The following is a 15595-nucleotide window of genomic DNA, read 5'->3' on the forward strand; positions in this document are numbered from 1 at the left end:
ATTCTTCATTTGAGATTGTATCTTTAATTCATTACATAATCTAAGACCTTCATGATTAATGACACTTGTTATTTGACCGTAAGTGATTCTTTCATAATTTGTTCCTAGCGTATCTTTAATTCTTTCTCAAACTCTTTGAGCAAATAATTTTGGTAATCCTCCTATAAATTTTTCTTTCTAGAAACCACTTCTTCCATCTGGTCTCCCTAAAACTTTTGCTAAAAAGATATCTTTATACCATGAAAAGTCTGATAATTTTGGACAAATAAGATTGACAAGTATAACACTATTCTTTTCAATTACTTCATTTGGTTCTCCTACGAAAGCTTTTAATATTGTTTATAGTAATGTTGAAACATCATCACTGACCTGGACTTGTTGATCATTATCTTCTATAATTTTAGTTGCTGCATAAATTTCTGCTCTTTCATAAGTAGTAAGATAATTATCCCAGCATGATCTTAGTGATCCATTGAATCCTTGAACTAATAAATCTACAATGATAATTTCCGAAGTTTTCTTATCACTATATTTGATATTCTGTAAATCCGTCTAAATTTCATTCGTAAAGTGATCCTCCACTAAAGCTTCTTTCTTCTTTTAATGGATCATCTTCAAATAAAAGACTTGGGAAAGTTGGCCTTCTATAATAAGTTGACTTCTATTTTTCCAATGGCTTCCTACTTTATTTATTTCATAGTCTTCTTCCTTAAAGTTTTCTTCTAAATTATGAATAGCCTCTTCTTTACTAAGGACATTCAGATTACACTTCTTAAACATTTCTTCTATTTTTCCCATAATCCTATCTTCTTTAGAATCAAATTTGAAGTCTAAATTTGGGATTGAGAAAGGTTTGATTAATGATGGCTGCTTAATAATTTTACTTGACTCTCCTTTTTCGTAAGTACTTTTCTTCTCTAATTTTTCTTCTATAAGGTTTTCTATCCTTGTATTTTGACTCGCAAGAGATTGTCACATTTGATTTGTATAATTATTTTGACTAACTAATTGATCAAATTCACTACCAGTATTCTTAGTTTCTTTATAAGGTGTTGCAACGATTTATGATTCTTTATATTGAATTTTGAATGAGTCTTTTGGTAGATGTGTTGAGGTTACATAATTATTGTCTAATAATTTCCACTTATTATTATGAATAACATTCACTTCTTGTTGTCTTTTTTTAACATAAGTAAAAAATAAAATATTCCTTTTAGTTTTTTGCATTTCTTCTAGTTTAAAAGAATTCATATCTATTTTTCTTATTTAACTTATGCTTATAATCTACTCGTTAAATATCCATTTGTGGTTCAAACTTCTCGGTTATTGTTAATAGATTTTTTCTTTGACCTTCTTCACTTAAGGGTTCTCTCTGTTCTTTATCTAAAACTTGAGACATAGTTGGTGAATTTATTTCTTCAGAATAATAACCTTGAGGAACTTCTGGTTCAAAATCAACTCCCTTTAATCAGTAATAATTATTTGGTCTTGTATACACGCTTGAAATACTTTTTCTTCATAAGTCTTTTAAGTTTGACCTTGAGGATTGTCCTATGCTTCTGCTTCTTGTTAATAGAGGTGATTGAAAATTAATTTTGATATTTCCAGATTGATCTTGACTAATGCATGTAGCAATTGTCTTTTTAATATTTTGCATTTTTTCATCAGTGTTTTCATTAAGATTGTTAAACTCTCATTCTCCCCCAGTTTGAATCTCATGCCAAAGAAGTTTCTTTGGTTGAGATACCAACGAGGTTCGTTCATTATTAGCTTGAAATAGAAGTGTTTCACCTTTTGGACTTTGTTTAATTGCATTTTGGAAGATTGTTGAAGTTGTAACTTTATAATAAACTCTATAGACCATTTCTAAATTTGAAGATCTTGAATCCATGTTATAATTCTTAGTTTGACTGTCTAATGTTAATAATTTATATAGTGATTCATCATGAAGATTTGCCCTAATATTTGGATAACATTCAAAGTAAATTGGACCTTCAACAATATTTGACTCTAACATTCCTAATAAGGAATCGTCAAACCCATGATGTCTGGCGTCTCTTAGTATGACACAGACTGGTTTGTTAAGACTGGCTCTTGTTAATGGAAATAATCCTATTTGGACCATTCCAATATGAATTTTATCATACTTTGACCTAAAGGCTTCTAAGTCTTCTATGCTTAAAAGTCTCTTCTGTTGTCTGGCTTCATTTGTAACTAATGAAACTAACTTGTTAACAATTTTAACTAAGTATTTTTCATTAACTTCTAAGGCACCTTTTTGTTTAATAACTTGAGCTTCTGTTCTTGACATTTTCCAAATTTCTTTTGGGGTCTTGTTTTGGTAAATTTTTTCCATTCCAATTTACTAATCTTTTCTCTATTTTTTCTAATGAGATTTGTACTTCTTTTTTGTCTGATGTTTTGCTTGAAGATTCAATTTGTTCTGTTTTTCCTTCTTTCAAAAACTTTCCGGTTCTTCTAATATTTTGAACTAGCTTATCCAATATCTTTTTTAAATATTTTTTATTATTGCAGGTTATGTTTTCCTAATTGGGACCACCACCGAGACCACCCTAAACGCTTTTCTGGCTTGGCGGGCTGACCATCAGATTTTCATTGGCTGACCAACGCTTAGTGAAAAATTGCATGTTTTATCCCGCACTAATTTATCCCAGACTCCATTTGTTTTCAAGTCCAAGCCTATGCGTCTATAAATAAGAAGTTTTCTTTCATTTGTAATTTGCACCAATTCAAGGATTCTCTAGAGAGGATCTATGGAGCCTTGAGCTCCACCTGAATTATCTCTTCTCCCTCTTCTCTCTAATCCTTCGTCCTTAGGAATTTCTGTCATGTAAATAAAGATTACCAAAATTTATCAATTAAGTTTTACAACTTTTGTTTATTTGATTACTCATAAGTATGCTCTGTAGTTGTGTCTTGAAAACGATCTTCTACATCAAAAATTCTGTTGAATGTTTATAAATATCTTCTGAAATTATCAATGGTGGGTTGTTCATGTTCTAGATTGCTCATGGGTCGTCTAAGCCCTGGCTCGGCCAGTACTTCAGACGTAATAGCACTTCCCCAACCTGAGGGAATATTAGTCATCTCATAAATCAGAACATTTTGTCCAATATTCTTTTATTTGTTCACTCTCTTATCCGAGTGTCGTCGAGCCTCGGCCGAGATTTCTCGACCTCGCCGAAGCTGGTTGCCTCGTTCCCGATGTTGAGGTAATTTATGCATTTCTTTTTCTTTTTTTTTCCTCTTCTTGGGACCTTCCACATTAAGGATTTTGTTAGACAAAAGAAAAGAAAAATAGGAAGAAATTTTGTTTTTATTGTATTTTTTCACATTAAATAATATCAAAAGTAAAGATTTATTTTTTAATGTTGTTAAAAATTAAGAAAATTAAATATTAATTACTTTATTAATTTTCTATATATTTTTTAAATTTTCCTTATACATAAAAAATTGGACACATTTGTATTTTTTTTTTCATCCTCTTATTTTTTTCAAGTTCCGAATGAACCGTTCCAGTTGTTGTAGGAAAACTAAATAAGGAAAAAATAACTTAGGGCCCATTTTATAGTAGATAATAGTTTTTCCTAAGAAAGATTTAATTAATTTTTAGTTTTATAATATTTTTATGAAATAATTGAATAACAATAAACAAGTTTGTCACCATTTGGTTGTGAAAATATTTTATTTTAAATTTCTCAAATAAGTACAAAAGGTACTTTTTTATTTGTTCTTTTTAAAAAATTTATACAGAAATGTTGAAAAATATTTTTTTATTATTTTCCTAAAATTCTAACTCTTATTTTATGTATAGAAAATGGAATTTGAATCTTTAATTTACATGAATTATGTATAAAGTTTCTTCAAGATCACACAAATCAAACTCAAGTCTCAAAATCCATAAAACCAAATATTATTCTAATTAAATTTTAAAAAATTCAAATAATTTATTTTTGATTATTTTAAAATATAAAAATCAAAAAACATTTTTCATATTTAAATAAATTCTTATTTTCTACCTTTTTTTTTATATGAATCTCGAAAAAAAAAAAGCTGAAATTTTATAATTTTTTTAAAAAAGAAAAATATTTCTCACAACTAACGGACACTTACAATTTGTTTGGATAACTAGGAGAGAAGGGGGGTAGAAAAGGAAACAATAGCCATTTTTGAATGAAAAGAAAACAAAACGAGCTTTTTTTCCTTGTGATATTTGGATAACTCCAAAGAAAAAATGGGAAGAGAGTGAATTCTTTCTTATATTATTTCAATAAGAGAGAAAAGAATTTAATATTATTATATGAAATTGATGTTTCATTTTTAGCTTAATAAATTAATTTCCTTTCATAAATTTCTTGAAAAAAATAATTTCTCATCCAACAAATTTATCTTTAAAATTTCATATCATTATTAGTATCCTTATTTAAGGTTATGATAAGCAATTCAAGAAGGTTTAAATTAGAAAGAAAAAAAAAATTGTCCTACAAAATTATCCTTATTTAAGGTGAGACACAACTCAGTAAGGAAAATACTAAGTTAATATCAGTGTATGGTCAGCATGCATTTAGTGTACAAAAAAAATACCAGTTCACTAAGTAAATAAACAAATTTATGAAATCATTCTTATCTTACACTCACGCACACAATTAGTCGAGAATAGGGAAGATTACCTGCTCATACAAATAACTTCCCTATGCTCTGATACCATTACTACAATTAGGGCACTCACATTTCTCGGCAAACCCTCGAAATTATCTTATTAATTATTCGTATTCATATAAATTAACATATATGCATATAAGACACTCCCTGTGACAAACACGTCATTTACTTCCCCCATGACACGGGTTGTGCGACTCGAAAGTTGGACTAAGTCTAGGTGATCAGCCTAAATAAAATCAAAAAAACAACATCCTCTACAAACACATTTGTAGGCATCCACAACAAAGTTACAGGTTCGACGCCGTTACTTCAACCTCACGTAGGTAGTCGGCTGGACCCCCTACACTTCTCTCCAGAACAGGGTGGGTGCACTTGGTCTAACTAGCAACGATACCGTGCTCACAATGCACTAGTCCCCAGGGTTCCTAAAGCATATCATGCAAATTAGATAATAGAAATCACCATTTAAAATATCAATTCACATATATTTCCTGTTATTCCAAAAACCTAGCCCCCGACCACAAATACAATCAGGCTCACAACCTTTTAAATAAAACCCCAACCCTCGACCGTCAAATAATAATCCTAGACCTTAGTTAATCAAACAATACCCGGCCACTAACTTTTATTTCAAAATCTTACATTTTTCACAAGTAGTTCCAGTATTTTTCACAACAATTCCAGTATATCACAAACAGTTCCAATATTTCACAAACAATCTTAAATGCAGTTAAACAATAAATCCTACCAAATAATCATCGACCACACAATTTCATTATTTAAACATAACCATATAAACAACCAAACTTTCCACCATTCGTTTTTATTCAAAATACCATACCACATATCCTAGGTTTGTAAAATCCATTTCGAACGATTGGTTTTCGAAATAACCTTTAAATTCTTAAATACGTAAATAAATAAATACATAAATATATAACAATTTAATCAGTTCATATTTGATAAAACTCTGACTTATCTTAATCCCCTTACCTGATTCTTGAAAAGGCCGATAACACCCCGGTTTATGCCCCACGACATTCAAAACTCCTGAACCCTGAAATTCAAACTTAACCACATTATTCATTACAATCCCTATAGTAACTTTCTCTAAAATTCCTCTAAGTTCTGAATACCTTAAATAGTTTAATAAAATCTAAATTATTAAACTTACCCCGATTTAGGATTGGTACCCCAGAACTCCAATTCAAAAACCTGCTCCGGCTAGATTGTAGAGAATCTCCCCACGAATCTCCTGGTAATTTCCGTTCGTCAATTGGGCTTAAGATTTAAGAAAAACTTAGGTAAGAGTGAAAATTGGTCTTACCTCAAGAGATGTGACTACGCCACTCCTACGACAAATCTGCTCCAATAGGATTGTCTGTGGCGGTGATAGGAACCCAATGGTATCTTCAGATTTCCGATCGATTGAATATTGGAGACGAGATTGAGGAGAGTGGGAGAGAGGGACGAAATTATACTATTATATTATTTAATTAATAATAATTATTTAAAATTAATTAAATTAAATTTTAATTTTTTTTAGTTTTAATTTTTTTTTTTTTTTAGGATCACTACATTCTCCCCTCCTTAGAAAAATTTTGTCTTCGAAATTTTACACTCAAGCACATAATTATCCGACGATAGGGAAGATTACCCACCCATACAAGTAGCTTCCCTATGTTCTAATATCATTAATGCTATTAGGACACTTACCTTTCTCAGCTAGCCCTCGAAATTATTTTATTAATTATTCGTATTCACATAAATTAACAGATATTGTAGCGACCTGCTACTTATATAATTTAATTTTTTTTATATAACATAAATATTATCTATTTGAAATACTACTGAAGATATCTCAGGCTCAAAGGAGCACCAAGGAAACTCTGTACATCACACATACCTAAGCAGCGGTATACAAGAAACGGTAAACTCTTATTTAGAATACTAGAAAACTATAAATCTTATAGTGTGTGTAAATATTACAAAATACCTAGTGACATCACCAAAACCTAAAATCTACCCCAACCCACTGATATCATAAAACACCTACCCTTCCAGCATGGGCAGTGCAAGATAATCTCTACCCGCGAGCCTAATCTGCTCCCCTAGTTGGATCTCCTGAAAAATAGTAAGTCACTGGGATAAGACAACACTCAGTAGAGGAAATATGCTATCACTAGTGTGTGGCGGCTGAGTTGCACATTTAATATACTAAAATAATATTGATACTGTAAAATGAGTAAGCTGATATACTGTACAAAACACATGTAATGTAGTTTAAAATACAATTGTGTATTTGAGTTTACTATCTGTACATATTGCTAATATGATAATATAAATTGCTACTGTATGATATATCTGTACATAGGAACTTTTGCTAATGCCCTGGGATCTATATGTCATGATTTAACCCCCCATGACAGGGTTGTGCGGCCCGTAGGCTGGACTTACTCTGGTTGGCCTACCAGGCAAGTCAATCTATATCTCTAACATCTGCCAATCTGGCCCAATGCAATCTCTATGGGCAATCTCCATATCTATCTCGTCTAACCGACCACCTCAACCGAGCTTGCTGGGGAGACTGCAATCTCTCCTGGCGTGGTTAGATGGAATCCACATACTATCTGAGTTATGTGGTTGCACTCTATCTGTAATAGGAACGGTACCGTGCTCTACTATTTGTATCTGTCTGTAATATCCTTAGGGATTTGATATTGTGTAATACTATATATATAAATATATTTATCTTGCTGTTTTAACATGATTTCAAAACAACCATAACACTATAAATCTGAACTGTAATATCTGAAATATCTATATGAAATATCTATAATATCTGTCTGTATTGTCTGTAATTTCTTTCTGAAATATATGTAATATCTGTTTGTATTGTCTGTAATTTCTTTCTAAAATATCTGTAATATCTGTTTGTATTGTCTGTAAGTGTTATGGTTTAGAAATCATGTTATTCTAAAAAATGTTATAAATCTTACATTCTGCTAATAAACTTGTATAAATGGATATATGTAAAGTTTCATAATCAACATATTCAACTATAATAAACTCAGGCCACACAACTGTGTAATTAAAATCTCATGCTTCATATCTGTAATTTCTCTGAAATAATAATACTCATGATATTTTGGGAAAATATGCTGATCAATATGCTTGAAAGTATACACACATAATCTTCTGTTATACATTCTAAAAATTCTCTAACATAGCGTATTTCTCTTACCTAATTTCTAGAAAGCCCCTACCGTACTCTGGCCCTACACCTGCAATGTTCCTTACTAAACACCTTGAAAACAACATCTCCTAGAACAAAATATCAGTATTTCCTCATTTACTACATTTCTTATAACTGTGGGAAAGGCAAATACTAAATAAAATGTCTTACCCTGAGATTGAGATGAATTTCAAACCAGCCCCACCAATGATCTGCTCTAGCAGACTTGAAGAGAACTTTTCCAAGAGCTTCGTGGTGGCCTCAGATTGTCGAACCGGCTAGAATCCGGTCCGAAAACTTAGCGAGAAGGGGGAGGGGACGACCTGAGGAAAAAGAGAGTGATTCGTGTGAGAATATCAGCTGAAAAATGAGGTTTAGGCTATTTATACACTGGCCTTCGTCGACGAGGTCAAGAAGTAAGTTCGTTGACAAATTCCTACTCCTCATTAACGAAATTTAGAATTTGGAAAATAGCCTCTTGGTATCTTCTTGTTGATGAGACACTCATGTGTGCTCGTCGATGAAGCCCCTGTGTTCATCGACGAGACCCTGTCTTAATTTCTGCTTTTCTCTCTTTCTCATGTTATTAATTTATGAAAATTGTCTAGGTCTATACAGATATGCACATAAGACACTCCCTGTGACAAACACGTCATTTACTTCCCCCATGGCACAGGTTGTGTGGCTTGAAGGCTGGACTAAGCCTGGATGATCAGCCCAAACAAAGTCAAAAAAACAACATCCTCTACAAACACATCTGCAGGCATCCATAGCAAAGCTACAGGTCCAACGCCCTTACTTTAACCTCACGCAGGCAGTCGGCTAGACCCCCTACACTTTTTATCTAGAACAGTGTGGGTGCACATGGTCTAACTAGCAACGGTATCGTGCTCACAGTACACTGGTCCCTAGGGTTCCTAAAGCATATCATGCAATTTAGATAATAGAAATCACCATTTAAAATATCAATTCACATATATTTCCTGTTATTCAAAAAACCTGGTCCTCGGCCACAAATACAATCCGGCTCACAGCTGTTTAAATAAAACCCCGGCCCTCGACCATCAAATAATAATCCTGACCTTGGCCCAATCCAACAATACTTGACCACTGGCCTTTATTTTAAAATACTGCATTTTTCACAAGCAGTTCCATTATTTTTCACAACAATTCCACCATTTCACAAACAGTTCCAGTATTTCGCAAACAGTCTCAAATCCAGTTAAACAATAAATCCTACCAAATAATCATCGGCCACACAATTACAATATTTAAACATAACCATATAAACAACCAAACTTTCCACCATTCGTTTTTATTCAAAATTCCATACCATATATCGTAGGTTTGTAAAATTCATTTCAAGTGGTTGGTTTTCAAAATAACCTTTAAATTCTTAAATACGTAAATAAATAAATAAATAACAATTTAATTAGTTCATATTTGATAAAACTCTGACTTAACTTAATCCCCTTACCCTATTCTTGAAAAGGCCGATAACACCCCGGTCTATGCCCCACGGCGCTCAAAACCCCTGAACCCTGAAATTCAAACTTAACCACATTATTCATCACCATCCCCAGAGTAACTTTCCCTAAAATTCTCCTAAGTTCTGAATACCCTAAATAGCCTAATAAAGCCTACATTATTAAACTTACCCCGATTTAAGATTGGTACAGCGAAGCTCCAATTCGAAAACCCGCTCCGACTAGATTGTGGAGAATCTCCCTACGAATTTCCTGGTAATTTTCGTTCGTCAATTAGGCTTAAAATTTAAGAAAACCTAAGGTAAAAGTGAAAATTGGCCTCACCCTTGGAGATTTGCCTACGCCGCTCCTATGACAAATCCGCTCTAGTAGGATTGTCGGTGGCGGTGATAGGAACCCAACGGTATCTTCGGATTTTCGATCGGCCAAATATTGGAGATGAGATTGAGGAGAGTGGGAGAAAGGGATAGAGGAGACGTGAGGGGGGCACCTCTACTTTCTTCTTCTTGAAAAAAATGAATTCCTTCCTGAAGCCAAAAGGTTATATATATAATATATATTTTATTATAATATTATATTATTTAATTAATAATTATTTTTATTTAAAATTAAAAATTAATTAAATTAAATTTTAATTTTAATTTTGTTTTAGGATCACTACATTCTCCCCTCCTTACAAAAATTTTGTCCTCAAAATTTGTTAACTATTACCAGTCACATTCTATCCTTATTTACAGAAGAGTCGGTAGTCACCCACATAGCAGTCCCGTCCCACATTTATTAATTACCCTCACTTGTGGCGAAGGAATACCGTGGTTACAATATTGCATTTGAGAAATTATAATATCCGTAACAAATTATCCCAAAGACTATCCATACTTAAAACTATATACAACTAATTACACAACCTACTCTAATCCCTCCATATACAACCATACCTTTACCCGTCTGGCGCTAGCCCTCATTGAAAGGTTGTGGGTACTTTTGGAGTATTTCCATTTCTAAATCCCAAGAAGCCTCCTCAACTGCATGATTTCGCTACAACACCTTCACTAATGGTATATCCTTGGTACGCAGTTCCTATATTGTTCGATCTATAATCTGAACTGGTACCTCCTCGTATGCCAAAGTATCCCCGATCTCCAACGATTCATAACTGATTACATGTGAGGTGTAAGAACCCGAACCGTGATAAATGGGTTAAATAAATAAGAGAGGGGCAAAATTGGGAATTTGACATATTTCATCGACGAAGCCGGAATTCGTCGACGAAGCCTTTGTTCTCATCATCGATGAAATTCAGAGACTCGTCAATGAGGAGAAGCCAAGGAGTCTCAAAAAATCGGAGATCCCAGATTTGTCGACGAGGCCATCGATTCGTCGACGAAGTCGGTGAAAGATTCGTCGACGAGAACACCATTTCGTCGACGAAATTGCCCAGGGTCAAAGGCCTATAAATACAATTCCTTTACTTCCTTACTAAGAAAACTTAGATTTCTCTCTCTCTAAACCTCTCCCTACTCTCTCTCTCTCTATATTTCTCCACCGATCATTGATGGAATCAGAAATCTGAGGTTACCACGAGGATCGTGGAAGGATTCTCTACAACTTCTACAGATCGGAATCTCGTTTCGGAGATTTTTGGGTTTTGGCGAAAAATCGAGGTAAGGTTCGATTTTCAGTTCTAATCCAGTAGTTTTGTAGGTAACTATCTTGTGAGCATATTCTGTACTGTTATTTGTAGGTTTTGGAACTCGGTTCACTGTTTAGGGGCCTTGGAGTTCGGGATTTGGTATCCGGGGAAAAGGTTAGGGGAAACTGTGTTATATTGGTTATTTTTGAAATCGAACTCTGTGGAACTGTGGTCCATGGGCCTGTGTGTGTTTTGGCTACTCATTTGGGGGAATCTAACGGGAAAAACTATGGGTTTTTCATTATTACAGTTTTGGAAAAAAGGGGGCGACGGGCTGCATCCCTAGTTTTTTTGAAAATCGTGGATATATGTTGATTTATACTGTGATATGGGGATGGTTGTGACGACCTGCTTAATTTTCACATTTTTTTTAATATAATAAATCAATATCACAAATCCCAGCTTAGCAGATCATAATTCACCTGGACCCGTGGGTACTAGGGATAAATCAGAACACGACACGGAAGCCTAAGCAGTAGGAAACATATAATCACAATGTTGTAAATACAGAACATCCATCACATTACTACAAATACCAGATTCACTATATCCACTGTATTTCAGTATATATACTTCTCAAAAACAAAATCTAGGGACATTTCCCACAAAAATCCAATTGTCCCTACTAAAACTTACCCTTCAAAAGGGCATACAACAACTCTAAATTAGCGGGGCTTTTCCCGCTCTCCTATCTGGGGCTCTTGAAATACTTATAAAATTTTGGAGTGAGACACCTCTCAGTAAAGAAAATAAACTAATACCAGTGTGTGGCAACATGAGTATTTTGTGTTCTACATATACCATACATAACATATTCTGTAGTTGTTTAGTCAAATATGGAAAACATATATATCAAAACATGGCAGAACATACTGCATTTTCATAATCATATTTCATCTCATAAAGTATAATACAAAAACATTCCTGGTAGGTTAACTGGCTATTGTCATGTATTACCCCCACATGACTGGGTTGTGTGGCCCGAAGGCGGGACCTGACAATGGTTGGCCGACCACTGCCAAGTCAAAAGTACAGTCTGTAAGTCTGATGGATCTACCTGACCTGGTCCATACACCAGGGGCAATCACACTCTTCTTAAAAACCACATCGACCATCCAATCTCACACCACTCCGTACAGCAGCATTAACACAAATATCATGATCACGAAGACCATGGACACATAGCAATGGTACCGTGCAAGTGCTAGCCTAGACCAAGCCAACCAGGTTCTGATACCATATAACATATATTGAAACCATGATACATGGATATCTCATATCATTAATTATCAAATCAATCATGTCATTTTGCATATATACGTATATCATGAAAATCATCGGCCTGTACACCGGCAAATCATAGCACAGCCCGTACACTGGCAAATCACATCCATAGCTCGGCCTGTACACCGGAAAATCATATCATGGCACAGCTCGTACGCTGAAAAATCACATCATAGCACGACCCGTATGCCGGCAAAACATATACATAGCTCAGCCCGTACGCTGGCAAATCATACACATAGCACGGCCCGTACGCCGGCAAAACATATAAAAATCTCGACCTGTACGCCAATTTTCCATTATAAAAATCTGTATCATAATCACATTTCCAAAAACAGTATTTCATAACAGTTACACTCATGCCACACCAAAAAAATTTTCGCATATTCAACATACGATCATTTTTAACAGTATTTTCCCAAATATATAAATCATATATAAATATATTATTTGCTGAAATCGAATGCTATATATACATATACATTTTCTTAAAAAGAACTAGTTTAGTTTACCCCCTTACCTGGCTACTGAGAAAGCCTCCAAAATATTCTAGTCTAACACCCAAAGGATTTCCTGACCAATATCCTGAAAATGAAAACTCTCAGTATTAAACTTCAGTATTTCCACGTGTATATCATTTCCTATAACTATCGCAAGACCAAATTTGGTGCAAAAAGCCTTACCTCAACTCAGGGATGATTTCCAACTTGCTTTCACCAACGATCCGCTCCGGTAGATTTGGAGAGAACTTCCCCAGGACCGTCGTGGTGGCTTCAAACTGTCGATCCGGCGTAAATTTGATGAAATTCAGTCCTCGTCAACGATATTCATTCTGCTCAAAACCTCTCTCGGTATTTCCTTGTCGACGAATCCCTTGTATTCGTCAACGAATTCTCTGATGATTCCCTCTGTTATTCCTTTCAAAGTGCAATGTCATCGATGAAGTCGACCTCCTCCTTCTATTACTGTTTTCCATTTTCCTTCCTCTTTATTATTTAAACCCTATTATTGTTTGGGTCGTTACAATGGTCGTGCCTGGACTTGTTTAAACTATATTTGTTTGGAAAACCATGATTTAGATTACCAAATGGGTGTGGTTTGTTTGGTTATATGAGCATGCATATGTTGTATCTTAGTGAAATAGGAACGGGGTTCCGAATTGTTCCAGGTTTGAAAATCGGGCTTTTGCCGAAGAGTGCGCAATACCACTAGATTGGCCAGCTTTCGAGTTGAAGGGTGTGCGAACACCATATCTGCACCGGTTCAATGCTGATGTTATGCCAGGTTATCGGGGGCACCAGTGTTTGCCGAAGGGTGTGAAATATCACCAGACAGTCCAGCTTCAAGCCGAAGGGTGTGAAATACCACTAGATCACTAGTTTCTACCGAAGGGTGTGAAATACCACCAGACAGTCCGACTTCGAGTCGAAGGGTATGACAATACCAGATTATATTGCTTGGTTTGTGAATATACTGAAACTGTTTTAAATGTTTTGACTATTGATCTATGCATGTAGTGTATCATGATAACACTCAAATGCCACATATCAATATAACTTGTGTTCTTCCTTATTGAGAGGTGTCTCACCCCTGCTGTACGTATATTTTTACAGGTCCTTCAAGTAACCGGAACTAGCGTCCTAGTGTAGGGAGCGTAGTGGCCAGTGTACTGCGTTTAGCACTTGGGTAAGTGCTAGGACTATATTTTGATGGGTTTCCATTTTGGGATGTGTTGGGCACCTAGTTTGTACGTTTTGGTAGAGCCATGTTTTGCTCTTATATAGACTCTGGTATGATACTGCATATGTGTATATAGATGACATTTTTTCGTTGCGTATATGTTTTGTGATTGGATGTGTTTAGGGTACCTGGGAACCCCACAGGGTCGGAACCTCATCCATTGTACTGTATCTTTGATGTTTTATCAGATACAGGGACAGGTTAGTTACATTTTCACCCTTAGGACCCATTTCGGGGTTCGGGGCGTGACAGTTTGGTATCAGAGCTAATCAGGTTACTAGATCTTGTAGACTTGGTTAGGCTTAGTTAAGTACATACTAGAGTATAGGATGTGGATATGGGTAGAGTTGGTTGAGGGTTGTTTGGTTGCTAGACCAGGATTTGTCAACGGTATTCCGTGTTTTTCCTAGGATGACGATTCCAGTAAAAGCATGGCAGATCATTGATGACTTTCATGTCGGTGTGATAGGACAGACCTAGACCTGGCAAGGAATAGTTAACACGATTAGTGTAGATCATTGTGTTAACTATAAGTGTTGTAGGGATACTGATAGATTCTTATTGTGCTACAGAATGGAGCCCAAGGTGACCTGGGAAGTGGCTCTGAGGAGACTGCGAGTGATGAGTCTTCTTCTGTGCCTTGAGGTTTGATGAGGCAGGTATTGCGGGAGATTGGGCGGAGTGTGAGGAGACATGAGCGCTCTCCTACTACTGCGGGGTGCACCATTGAGAGGTTCACACGCATGCATCCTGCGACGTTCTCTGGAGGACCTGACCCGACGATAGCAGAGGATTGGGTGGAGAAGACTGAGAGGATCTTAGAGGTTCCGCACTGCACGGATAAGCAGCGAGTCCTTTATGCCACCTTCCAGCTATCTAGGGAGGCGGGTCGATGGTGGACTGCAGTGAATCTACTGGAATAGCAGAGAACTGGTATTGAGGATGGAGCCGATTCAAGGAGGTGTTCTTTAATAGATACTTTCCGGCTTCAGTATGTGATGCGAAGGCAAATGAGTTTTCTACGCTGACTTAGGGGAGTTTGACGGTGCAGGGGTATGCGGCTCGGTACATAGAGATGTCCCGCTTTGCACCATGTATGATCTCGAGCGAGTATGAGAAGACTTGGAGGTTCGAGAAGGGCTTGAGGAAGGATATCCAGAGACTGGTGGGTGTGCTTCAGATCCGTGAGTTCTCAGTGTTGGTGGATAAAGCCACGGTGATTGAGACTGGTATCCAAGAGGACGAGACGGATCAGGAATCAAGGAAGAGGACAGTACCTTCTGGTTCTCAAACAGGATCTTGTCAAGGATCGTGGAAGAAAAGGAGCAAGGGCTAAGGTTACCGCCAGAATACCGAGTGTCAGGATTTTCAGGGGAGCCAGACTCGTGGACGTTGTTCCAGATGCCATAAATGGCACGAGGATGAGTGCCAGTCATTTGGAGGTAACTGCTATAACTATGGCCAGCCAGGTCA

The sequence above is a fragment of the Malania oleifera genome, chromosome 11 (assembly GCF_029873635.1).
Source record: "Malania oleifera isolate guangnan ecotype guangnan chromosome 11, ASM2987363v1, whole genome shotgun sequence".
NCBI classification, from domain to species: Eukaryota; Viridiplantae; Streptophyta; class Magnoliopsida; order Santalales; family Ximeniaceae; genus Malania; species Malania oleifera.